We start from the raw sequence: 13,261 nt of genomic DNA, 5'->3' as shown, positions 1-13,261 counted from the left end.
TGTGTGCTTGCTTACCACCAAAGTGGAACCCTAGGGTTAGAACCTCCATTTGAATTTAGGTCCTAGTGGGCTAGACCTAGAAGACTCACATAAATCACCATTTAATGAACTTAATGCAAACTTGGGGCTAAGAATTAAAAATTGACATAGGTTCTAAAACTCAACTCAACACCACCTTCCTTTCCTCTTATTCGCCTAGTTCGTAATCTTGTGATTACGAGCCAAGCCCACTATACAAGCCCAAGAATTTCGGGCTTATAGATTTCTTGTTTTCCAACCTAAAGGTCTTGTCTCTTTGAGGAATTCTAGGCCCAAAACACTTACTCCAAGTGTTGCGGGTGTAGGGTTCCTTGGGGAGGCGGCGCTGTGGTAATCCGGTCTCTGGGTCGCCACAAAATTAATCAATAACATGCTCAACAATTTCAACCCAACTAAAAACCCACATGCTCTGTCTCTCAATTCATTTTACGTCCCCACAATTTATTAGATCACTATTCCTTTGCCTCAACGGCACAACCAGGAAATCATACTCATTTCCCTCAACATAACGCGGTTGCCAAAATCATGCCACCCCAACTCATTTATCAATCACTACAGATCACAACCCACAACTGTACAATTAAGTAAAATCAATAATCCCTACATAGAAACTTAGTTCAGGAGATCACATGAAAACAAACAAAAGAATTCATAGTAATCCCTGCATGGAAACTTAGTTCAGGAGATCACATTAAAAACAAACAATAGAAATCATATAAATCCCTGCATAGAGTTTAGTTCAGGAATTTACATTAAAACAAACAATACAAAAAGCGGTAATCCCTGCATATAACTTAGTTCAGGAGATTACATTAAAACAAACAATTCAAAAGACAGTAATCCCTGCATATAACTTAGTTCAAGAGATTACATAAAATTCAACAATTAGAAGGAAAAGGAAAATAAATGAAGAAGTCAACCAACTCACACTAGAGTCGATGATCACCCATCAACACTATAGCCGATGATCACCCATCAACTCCAAATAAATCATATTAACACAACTCACCCATAATATGAAAATCAAGTCCCTCTTGGACAATAAAAGAAAGAACCCACCTGAACTCTCTTTTAAAAACACGTGTACTCATGGGCCTCAAGTGACCCAACGCGTCACTCCCATGCAGTACAAGGCAGACAGACTAGAGCTCTAATTGATCGTAACCACTAACCCGGCCAAAGGCATGGTTCCCGATATAATTGCCTCAGTCACCACTGTGACACCAGATCCGTAGATCCGAAAACAGTCACCACTGTGACACCAGATCTGTAGATCCAAAAACATTTAAAAGTCCCACACGACTCAAAATGTTACACCAACACTCGATTACTCTTTCAACACAATATAATCAACCATTCCATGATATAATGTATTGCCACGAAGAGTAAATACTTGAAATGACAATCCAATCAACTCTCAATCATTTCTTCACCAATGTCACAACACGTTTTCAATTCACTCTTTCAACAATATAACCATCAAACATATACATATCACAAAGTCACTCCATCCATATATATATTCCACGTAAATATATATATATACGTAGTCATTCACGCAGGAATGACCACTATACCAACTATAGTTTTATAAATTAACTACTCGAAAATCATTTTATATCAAAACATTGTTTTCACCTACCCATGAACCGTTGTCGATCAAGTTCATATATTTTAAAACAAATAATTTGTTTCGAAAATGATTTAACAATTAAACAAGTAATAAATAAATCCGTTCGTAAATGAACCACATGAGATTTACTCACCTCTAAATCCGGCTGCGTCTTCTCTAACAGTCAAGATAAAATACTGGATGTATTGCCAATCACCTAAAGCAAGTACAACCCCGATTTAGTACATGAATTAACAAAAACCATTTAATTCCGAAACTCCCGAAACACACTAAAAATCCGAAAGTGACGCCAATCGAGGCGAAACTTCATCCGAGACCACCCGAGGTCTCCGGAATACTTAAACGATCAACATAACAAAACTACAAGTCAATTGGACGGCCGAATCCTCAGGGATCGAAAACCGATCGAACCGAAAACCCTAAAACTTGGAAAATTCATAACTAGCACAAAGTCAGAATCAAAGCCATTTGGCCGAAATTTACCTCGCAAGTTCAGAAATTCTAAGAACCCTAGATTCCCAATCTTCAAAATTCGACCTCCACACTTTGAATCGTTGCAAGCAGCTTGGAGGGAAGCATCAACGTCCAATGGGCTAGAAAATCCCTCAAAGAACTAGAGCTATAGTGGCCGGAGATGGGAGAACCAAGGCCGGCGATTTGAGGCGATCTGCAGCTCTACCGTGCAACTTCTCGGCCTTGTAGCGTCGTCTACGGTGCTTCCCACGATGAATCACCACCACAGACGTGTAGAGGGGACAGAGGAGAGCAGGATTCCCTTTGGAATCGAAGAAAAAGGTGGCCGAAGGAGGAAGAAATCGGCCGGCGAAGGTGAGAGGCCGATCGGCTCGGGGAGAGAGAAAACTTTCTGAAAATGGAAAGTTGGGATTTTTCTGATATTTTCGGATTTTTTTCCTATTTAACCAAAATGGAAACTTTTTCCAAATGTCATAACTTCTTCATACGAACTCCGATTTTCGCGTTCCACATGTCCACGAACTCGTATCGACGTGCTCTACAACTTTCATGAAGGAAGTTCTCACAGAATCTAAACGTATAAAAAGTCAACCTTTGTGAACCCCCTAAAACGTGCACTTCAAATAACTATTCGTCCGAAAATAATTTCACTCCACCCTCGAACCACGAAATCGTACGAATGAACATTTTATTAATCCCAGGAAACATTTAGGAATTAATAACAAATTTCCGAGGTCTTACACTATCAGTCCCATGCAAGTGGTCGGGTGGTTGGGGCTTTCAATTGCATATGTCCATATGTGGATTTGAGTCTCCCCAACCGCAAAATCCTGAGTTTATTTTAGATTTTTCCATTTTAGTTGGCTAGGGTCATTTTGGGAATTTGACTTCCATGTGGGCTCCACTTTTGCTGAGTTGGAATGCCACGTCAGCAGTTAACGTCTGAAATTGGAGGAATCCCGACGTAAGGACCTATTGGATGAGAAAATGATATTGTAGGGGTGTTTTTGATGAAATTAAAAGTCGAGGGACTGAATCGATGTTGGACCCATACCACAGGGTACTAAATAGTATTTAGCCCTTATAAATACTATCACTACAAATACACCAATAGTTTACTAGAGGACATGAATAGTTTACTTAAGGGCTAAATATTGATTACTACCCTGTAGTTTGGGTCCAAAATCAATTCAGTCCCTGAACTTCTAATTTCATCAAGAGCACCCCTGCACTTTTGTAGTGACCCGAGAAGGGAGTCCCACAGCGCTGCGACCTCGAGCCAATGAGAAACCGACATGTCACGAAGGACATCCCGATGACTCATCAACCCGAAACCGCAAGGCCTTTTGGGTTTAGTTTGTTGGATTACAAAACACTTTCTTGGACAAATCATTCTAGGAATTGAACAACGTATTTTCAAAGCGGAATTTAAAATGGGCTAAAGGATTTGGGCTTACAATAAGAGCCCAATTTGGAAAAAAAAAAAACAAAGCACTAAGTAACAACCAGTATGAGAGACGCGCCCCATGGTTACGGGTTTCTCGAAGTTTTGTAAATAAGCGAGTAGAAAATAATTAAAAAGTAAACAAATAAGGGACTTCAAAATCCGGTAAGAGACTAAGACCTTAATTTAACAAAGTAAAGAGAAATACGCCAAGCCGGGCCATGTGCCTCCACTGTGCGCTCCCCGACCACATGCTCGAAACCTGCACACTGTTGTAGGGGTGAGCTTTCGTCCTCGCATGCCCAGTAAAGGCCGACCCAACCATGCTAGGTTTGAAAAATAATATACTTGCAAATATTTACTACACAATATTGTGCATGTTTATCGAAAATACTTTAAAAAGAGGCAACCACAAATATTTGTTCTCTTTTATAAAATATATGCAGTATGCTTCACACAACTTGGAGTTCCGAGATACTTACCTGGCGGCTAATCTTAAACAAATCGGTGACCGGCCCGGTCCGTCATCTTTCGAGAACCGGCCAACTACTTTGTAGCCCTTGTGACTACAAGTAGCGAAAGTGTCCATTTCCTGGCCATGAGTCTCCTATGACTGGTTCACTGTCGGTACTCACTCTTCCTCGATAAACATAGGAGCACAACCCCCTCCGGAGGTTCACGGTTATCGACACTGTGGGATCCCTAGGAATCTACGCGTCTAGGTCTCATTCACTTTCAGGTCACAAGTACATACATACACTGGGTACAGTATCTCAACATGCAAGTCTAGCCTCGGTTTTTCGCAATCAACAATTATCAATTATGAAAACACATGTGTCACGAGGCATCGACTAATGAACAACCAAATACGTACTTGCAGGCAACATATTTACTATCTTCTAATTCTCAGTTAACTGTTCATCGACTTATGAACAGTGCCGGCGCGAGCCCAGCCGGTCATGGATGAAAAGACTATTTTGTCCCTGTGTCAGCTCTCTCTTGCCCGACACTTGTCTGCCTGCTTTGATCCCCGTGTCTTTCTTCTTCGCTTCAGAGAGAGAGAGTGAAGGGAATTCATTTTCTTGGACCACCAACCCTCAGTGTGTGTTTTTCTTGCTTCGACACCTGGGGTGGTTCTCAGTGCTATCGTGTCTATAATACCTCGCTCCACCGAGAGGTAAATAGTGTTGAGGATTGTGCAATCGATCTTTTATTTGCATTTGAGGATTTTTGGCAAGATTACTTGCAACCGATTTGCGGGTAATTTTAGTTCTGATGTTGCATGTCATGGTTGTGTCTGTGTTTCTTCGATTTAGGGTTTCTTTGTTGGCTGTTTTTTGGATTTACAGTTCGTCAAATTTGATTTGTGTTGAAAGAGTGATTTTGGTGATGAGTTAAATTTTGGGTTTCACGTAATCTGTTTTCTCAAGCTGATAGACACGATGTTTTCCTTTTTTTCTCTTTGTTCTTGGCTGAGCTTTGTGTTTCTGTTGTTGATAGAGTGAAAGAGAGGGAGACAATTCCTGAGAATATGTTCTGCATGTTCTCCGTGTGTGTGTTTTTGTGTTTTCTGATAATAGTAATAATCAAGAAACACGGAGAATGAAAGAATCTGTGGTTCTTTTTGAAAGAATTTTGATTTGGGGTTTTGGTGATGTCAGGGGTTTCTGGGTTATTGGCTTAACCTTGAGGTGGAGGTGTGTTGAGAAAGACAGGAGAGATGCTGAGGTGTGGCTTCAAACATCCAATTCCAGAGTTATTGTTCATGCTTGGAGACATAGATTGCTTCTACGTTCAAGGTTCCTTAATTCTCCTCTCTTAATTTTGTCCATTGTAATTGTAAATTGTTCATATTTAATGTTAAACTGTGATTGGTTTTGTATGCAGGTTTCATATGCTACTATTGTAAGAAATTGGTTTCCAAGATCTGAAGAGAAGGAGAAGGTTGAATCTGTAAATCAAGGTAAATGGAAGATAATACATGTTAAGCAATTTTTGAAATCATGCTCAACTTTAAATTTTTAGAAACTTTTTGATAAGGTTTTTTTTTTTTTTTTTTTTCCTGAGATCTGTAGAGGATGAATTTTTTTGAAGTTGTAACCTTTGAACATTTTAGTTCAATTTTAAAGCCATAGCCCGAGAGTAGAGTAGAAAATTGATATGAGGTGGTCTGCTGGTGTGAGATGATATGCTGTTGAGGAACTCTTCTTATGCTTGAAAGATGGTTTATGAAACATGGTTTTGGTTAGATTGCTCTATGGGTTTGATTTCTGCATGTCTGACGATCTCCACATGATGCCAATTCTCTCTTTATTGTAAACATTAATCAACCTTCTTTACTTGGTGATGAATGTGTCTACATTCGGGTGTGTTTTCTTTCTGCTTTCTTTGCAGCGAAATCATTCTTTTTTTTTTTTGGGCTCTGTTTTGTCATGAAGAGAGAATGGGTAGATATGTGGATTTAATGATGATTATGTGGAATTGCAAACTAGGAACCCACTAAGTTTTCGTAATGTTATATAAACAATTTTGTTGATTGAATTCCTATAGCACTAAGTTAAATGATTAACTTATTGGAATTGGATTTACATAAGGATCCGGTTTTCAAGTTACACTCTCTAACCGGTTTCTGTTTTGCTTCTTTTCTGACTGAGTTTTGTGTATTGATTGTTTGATCATTCAGTAGAGAAGGACATATTGTATGGCAGGAGTAATATTTCATGGTGTTTGAAAGAAAAAAGTATTAGGAGTATTACTTACACAATAATGAACTTTCTATTGAAGTTAGTTTTGGTACTTTTATGATAGGTTTGAGGATTTTATTGTTCTTTTGTTTGATTTTTGCAGATTTTATGCAAAACATTTTAGGGGTTGTTTTTGCGCCACTGTTCTGTTGTCTGTTGTTTAGTGCTATATTCATCTCTTACTCTGATTCAGGGGAGTTTTGTTAGATCAGTTGCTGATTTTAGTTGTGTGCATGATCTTCAATATTTTCTTTTTTTTTGTGTTAAGTTTATCATTTATATACACATGATAATGTCAGCTTCTTTAAATATTGGTTTTCCATTTTGTAGATTCTCGGAACAGTGTGCTGTCGAATTTGTCAAGTGTTTTGGATTCAAGTAAATGATTATTCTGTCTTTGATTGGAATTTAATTGATTATTCTGTCTTTGGTTTTTAAGTTCAAACTGTTTGACTCAGTTGTTCATAAGTTGTATCTATGTTTGTTAGTTGTTTATATTTACTTTGCTTGAAGAGAGTTATGGTACAAATTCAACTTTGGTTACAGAGAACAGAAAAGCAAATTAGGTACTGCAAAATCCTCATGAAGAAGGGAACATATCAACCAAAGCAAAAGGAGCAAACAAATCATGAGGATAAATGTTTTCATCTGTCCGTGCAAGGATAAGAAAGAGTTTGACATTTTCATTGGAATAGCATTTGAACAGTTTTATACTTTCGTTGAAATAGAAGCAGTAAGCTTTGGCTATGACATTTAACAGTTGTTTATTCTGTAAAATTTGTCTACAATCTGTTAACAAAACCTCCATCTTCAATTTGCTGTTACAATTGTTGGTACTTTTGCAGACCCAAGTAACAATAAGAAAGCATTGATAGCCTTCCCTCACACTTCTGGCATATGAATTAGATATTCTTTAGTTTGTTTATGAGTTAGATATGAACAACATGTGATGCTAGATTTCCTTTGGATGGTTTTGGTTTTGATGTTGTTTTTTTTTTTTTTTTTGGGTCAAATTTGCATGGTTTTAGTCACGAATCCATTTTTAGTTAATACTCACATGATGCTCTTCTTAAGGTGAGAAACATAGATTTCAAGAATCAGAAACAGGGAACTAATGTTATTTTGGATAGAGGATCAGCAATCTGAATATGCAGAGTTTCTATTTTGTCTGTGCGCCATTTCCTAAATCACCTTAGATTCTGTGTGCTGCATTATTTATAATCCCGATTTTCCATATGTGAACTGTTGAACAATTGTTGCTGCTGCTTGCACTGTTTGTTCCTTTTGAAGATCTTGAAAAATAATCTCTTTGCATCTTTATTCTGGGTTGTCAGTGTTATTATGCAGACAGTTGACTTCTCAACTTATATATATATATTGATGTTTAATTATAAACTTCGAGATACAGTCTGACCCTTCTTCGTTTGGATTTTAATTTTTGAAATTTTGGTTATTATCTTTGTTTGGTATCCCATGGGATTAGTTTGATGTAGATAACAATTTTTGAGGCTGTGATCCTTTTAAAAAAAAATTATATCCTATATATTTTAGAAAGTCTCCATATTTACTACATAAGTTTATGCTAATGGCTACAGAACTGATGCAAAAAAGTTGGAGGAGTGGGTTCGACCTCAGACTTCCACTTCGTTGAATGAGATAGCTTAACCAACATATATGACCCTCCAAGAAGTGGATGCAAATAGACTGACACAAATGATCAGATTTGAAAAAGTTTCTCGAGTTCAAAGGTTTACCATGAGCCCATGAGGGTCTCTAAACCGCAAGTGAAAAGTCAAGACTGCTTTGTGCCAAGTTGGAATCAAATACAAGGCATATGATCAGATTTTGTGGTCAAATTGTAGAAAGCTGTTACAGGTTATAGTGCAAGTAGAAATAGCTGGTATACAAAACATCAGAAAAATGCTTGACCAAACTATTAGATAAATGAGCAACATCAAATCCCAGTGGGAACCACAACCCAGCTGATATGTGGTGACGAACACCGACACCTCTTTTCAGCAGACAGATCAAATGTAGCTAGGTTAGCCTATAAGTAGAACAATATATTTTTGACAAGCTGTGTCAACAGCAGTTGTATTGTATATTTGCACATTATCAGAACATTCATATTAATGGTAATGTTAGTTGCAAACATAAGTCTCTAGCCATCAAAACCCACAGCAACACGCGGGCACCTATTCTAGTTAATATACTAGAGCATTCCACGTATATCGAAAAACCTCTAATAAGGAAGAGACAGCTCACCCTACCTGGATATGGAGTGCTTGTCCACAGTTAGATTCGTTCTCGACTTTCAATACTTCGTCCAGTTCCATGTGCACACGCTCGAGTCCTTTGAAATAAATTCAAACTAATGAGTAACTTCACATTATCATAGCGTTAACCGAACAACCAAAGCTTTGATTTAATTTCTTTGAAGTCCAACTAGTTATCCTTTAATCGATACAACCTATTACCCATTCCCAAACAATTCAAATGATATGGCATTTGAACCATCTAGGATATGGTGATTATACTTAGCACTTTGACTTTATTTCTTTAACCTTTTTACTTTAGGAAAAAAATTGACAATTTCCATTCCCGGATATGGTGATCATACTTATTTCTTGAATGTATTTCAGGTCAACCAGTTTGACCATTTTACTTAACCATTAAATATTATCAAACAAATAGTAATTACCATTCCCGAATGATCACTTTCTTACGATAACTTTGGGATATGGCTACACTAGAATACTCCGATTTTTAACCTTATTCCAAGAACGTTAATCCAATATCCTAATTTAGCTCAATCAAGTAAAATCAACATTGATAATTACTCAAGCCCCTCATTTTCTTTCACAACAACCAATTTCTTTACAACATGACAATTCAAACTTCGTCATTATTCTAACTAACAACACTAATCTTCTCCACACATTTAGCCATTTCATACTTGTCCTCATTTAAGCTAAATTCTCAACAATCGATCACTCAAAGAAGCATTAACCATTCAAGCAGCATACCAGATTCATTCCATTCGATAACAACCACTAAAATTTTACAATCACCACACCAAAAGTACTCGGGTAGCTAGAGACCCAGTCCCTTACCATTTCTCCATTTCCAATTTGGAAACCAATTTCATCATGACTGTATTCCACAACCATCAACCAACTGAATCCCTAGCAAACAGAACAGTATCAATACTCAATTCCCGCAACCAATTCCAAATCCAAAACATAGTTCAAGGTTCTTACCCTTTTCTCGATATCAACCAGACTGACCCAACAGTTTCTTTCCTCTCCAAAACTTCCCAGAATGCAAAAATCCATCCAATCCTTAAGTTCAAATTAAATGGCAGTGGGTTAGGGTTTCTAATCCAAATCGAAATTGGATGTTTCAATTGATGGAGGGTACGATAATTACCTAATCGGGAAGGCCTGAAGATCTGGTGATTGTGAACGGCGGCAGAGCTACGGTGGTCGACGCGCCAGCGGCGACACGTGTAGCGCATGTGACGGCTCTGGTCGGAGTCGGAGGTCCAGAATTTGGGGGGTTTGGGAGGTCGTGAAGCGAGGATTGTATTCATATGGGTGTTGTAGCTCGATTCAGATCAGAAATTGAAGAACGAAGAACCACATATCCTCGTCTCCGGCGATGGCGCTTACGGTGGTCTTCTGGCGTCAGACGTTGCAAAGGCTTCGGGGTTTCAATGCTCGGCTTGGTCTGAGCACGCTGGTGTCGGCGGTGTGTTGAAATGATGGTCAGAAATGGAAGCTCTGGCGGGGCAACACGGTGGGACTGTGGTGGTCGTCGGTGGAGGCTAAAGACGATGCTTGGTGGTGATTTCAGTTGGGCTTTGGTCGGATTTGTACTCTGGGTCGATTGGTGGAGGTGGTGCATGTGTTGAGATGGTGGCCGGAGTTGGAGTGTCCGGTGGTGGCAGAAGGAAGAAGAAGAGAGAGAGAGGTTGGGGTTGATGCATGGCTTCAATTTCTCTTGGGTTTGGGTCGGATTCAGGTGCTGCACTGATTGGAGGTGGCAGTGTGGTGAAATGGTGGCCGAAGATGGTGTTCTCCGGTGGTTGCAGAGGGAAGACGAAGAGAGGGAGCGAGAGGTCGGGGGAGAGAGAGAACGCAGCCGAGAGGGAGAGGAAGGAGAAAGTTTAGGTTTTAGGGTTCCAATATGTGAGCCCCGGAAAAATGTATCGAGCTTAATGGAGATCGTACGTGAAATTATTCAACGATATCGATAAATGTCAAGATGCTCGAGAATATTTTCAGAAATTTTCATAAATTGAAATCCTTAATTTAGAAGTTGGATAATAAAGTACACGTCACGGTGAGTTCGTGGAAATTTTCGGAGAATTATTCGGGTACTCGGGCCATTTATCGTGATTTTACGAAGTTGTGGGATTTAAGAAATTAAATTCAAGAAAATGGGAATTTGGTGGAGCGATGTGAGCCATTGATCTACCCACCACTTCATCCTAGCCCTTGATTACCATTTAGGTTGAGGTATATATATAGCCCCTGATCAGATCAAGGATGGAGGATTGCCCAGAAAACTCGAGAGGGAGAGAGCGCTCGGTGCTCTCTGACCCGAACTGGCGACCCAACCGGAAATCGCTTCTCCGGCCACCTCTCCACGGCGGACCACCGGCAACAGCTTCGTCTCGGTGGCGCCTACGTCCCTGTGGTCTCAGATTGTACATGCAGCGACCGTGAACGGAGAATCGACGATCCAAAGCATGAAGAACCTCCGGCGAGTTTCAACGAATTACGGCGACTCCGGTCACCGTTTGGGATGCATTTGGTATGGAACTTCATCCTCTCGTCGTTCTCTACGTGTTGATCAAATCAGTTTTTGAATTCGGTCAAGTTTAACGATTTGTGTTCTGGGTTGATTTTGGCTTCGTTGCAGTCGTCAACGTCGACGGCTGTTGTGGTAGCTCGGAGACGTGAATTGCTACTGTTGTCCTGATGTTTGAATAGAGATGGATGTTGACTTAGAAGCTCTGTCAATCAAATTGGGCTGTGGTCGCGACACGGGAATTAGCAAAGGTAAATTGTAAAACCCAACTTGGAATTATGCTATGTTGGTTGATTGTGCAGAATGGGTTGTTTCTCACGGTTGGAATTGAAAATGATGATCATGGCATGATTGTTTGATTTTAACATTTGGAAGGTGATGACATGCATGATTATCTCCCCACCATGCATGACAAGGACGATGTTTCCAGGAAAGGAATGAAATATATTTAATCTCCATTTGAGTTAATTTTAAATGGTGAACTCGAGTTGGTTCGTGGGTTTGATCTACTGTCAATTTTAGGCTGAGATCAAATACCCGATACGTGTATATTTTTGTTTTATCCATTGTGATGGAGTTAATAAGTCATTATCAAGACTAGTGTTGGTATTAAAGTGTAAATAGTTGAGCCTAGTGTTGGGTTGTCGTGTGGTGATCTGCTGTACGAAAGAAAGGAGTTCGGAAACTGAGTTGTTGCATATGGTCTTTGACTAAGTTTGATTATTGGACTGTAAACATGAGTCGGAATTTATTAATTCATGGTAAAGTCTTGCATTTGGAATGGAATTGTTGGATTTACATAAGTGTTTCTAGTTGTGTGTGGTGTTGACTAGTCAGGTTATTGAGCTGCAATGCTAGAGTACGATCACTAGAACTGTTATATTAGTTAGAATGGGATTAAGAATGGAAGTAAATCAGTATTGAAAAGGAAAGGAGATGCTAGTAAGAAAGTAAAGGAAATATATTGGGTGGCCTTAGTAGATCGGGTGCCCTTAATATATATTTGGTTGATATCGTAGACTCCAAGTGAATGTTCGGTAATTTGGGTTAATTATCGAACTTGTTGCAATTGGTCAACTTCTGGTCAAACTAGGAAAACTTAATTGTACGATTTGTAATCGTCGAGATTTCAATTATTAGTTCAATGAGATATTAACTATCAAAATGTCGGAATCTAGGATTTCCAGTTACCCGAGGAACGGAAGGTTCGTGAATCTCGGACAACGTAAAAGGTTAAAGCATCGGAATCCAGGTAGGGGACTCGGGACTCATTCGGTTAGTTGTTTTCTGTTTTGAATTAAATGTTTATGCATATTTGAGTTGCATGGTTTGGTTATTGATGGCTTGAGAGTGAGTGGAACATAGCGATTCCTTGGGCTTCGATCCCCTAAACCTCCGGAGGGGCCGTATGGACGGAATAGTGTCTGACATCCTCTGAGGTGTGGCACTATTTCTAGGTGATATGGCGTAAGTGGACACTCTCACTACGCTTACCTGGTGATGATTTTATTTGAGGTAAGGCCGTGTAGTTGGTCCATGGGACTGGCCATCAGGTATTATGCATTTATTTGAGTTTCGTGCATTGGATTTTGAGTCCGAAAGATATTTAAAGTTTGTCGTTCTTTAAAGAAATGGTCTAACTTTTTCATACTGGGATCCCAAATTATTATCTTATGTGTCGGTTTCAAACCTAGTCGGGTGAAGCCCCTATTGAGCAGTGAGGACGAAAGCTCACCCCTACAACAGTGTGGATGCAGGTACTGTGCACTGGTAACGGAATTGGAGCGGACGGAGCTGGGTGTGCAGATTTCAATAGAAATCAGGTTCTGGGTTCCAATCTCATTTCTGTTCCTTAAAATTGTATTTTCGGAACTTGTCACAATTTGTTTGTTATGCTAAGTCCTTTATCCCTCGGTTGTTTTCAACGTTAAGTCCTGGACGAACATTTGAATTTAAAGTTTGGAAAGGTTTTCACCTCAAAAGAATTTAAAAGCTTCCGTGGCGATTTATTTCGAACAAATGCCTAGCGAATTTCTAGAATGTAAATGGAAATTTTCGGTTCATGTTTTAGAGACTCGCGACACTGTAACGTACTCAAGCTGGTGAGGTGCA

The 13,261-nt window shown here is 39.3% G+C and overlaps 1 long non-coding RNA gene across 1 annotated transcript; it reads left to right on the top strand.

The window, feature by feature from the left end:
* The first annotated feature begins 10,902 nt into the window (after positions 1 to 10,902).
* Positions 10,903 to 13,261, top strand: LOC133718587 (uncharacterized). The gene is made up of 3 exons (XR_009850390.1): positions 10,903 to 11,152; positions 11,261 to 11,400; positions 12,328 to 13,261. It is a non-coding gene; the product is annotated as an uncharacterized LOC133718587 (long non-coding RNA).

This window comes from Rosa rugosa, chromosome 6 (assembly GCF_958449725.1).
Source record: "Rosa rugosa chromosome 6, drRosRugo1.1, whole genome shotgun sequence".
In the NCBI taxonomy this organism is placed as follows: Eukaryota; Viridiplantae; Streptophyta; class Magnoliopsida; order Rosales; family Rosaceae; genus Rosa; species Rosa rugosa.
The sequence above is the reverse complement of the archived record's forward strand: the minus strand, read 5'-3'. Positions and strand labels throughout refer to the sequence as shown.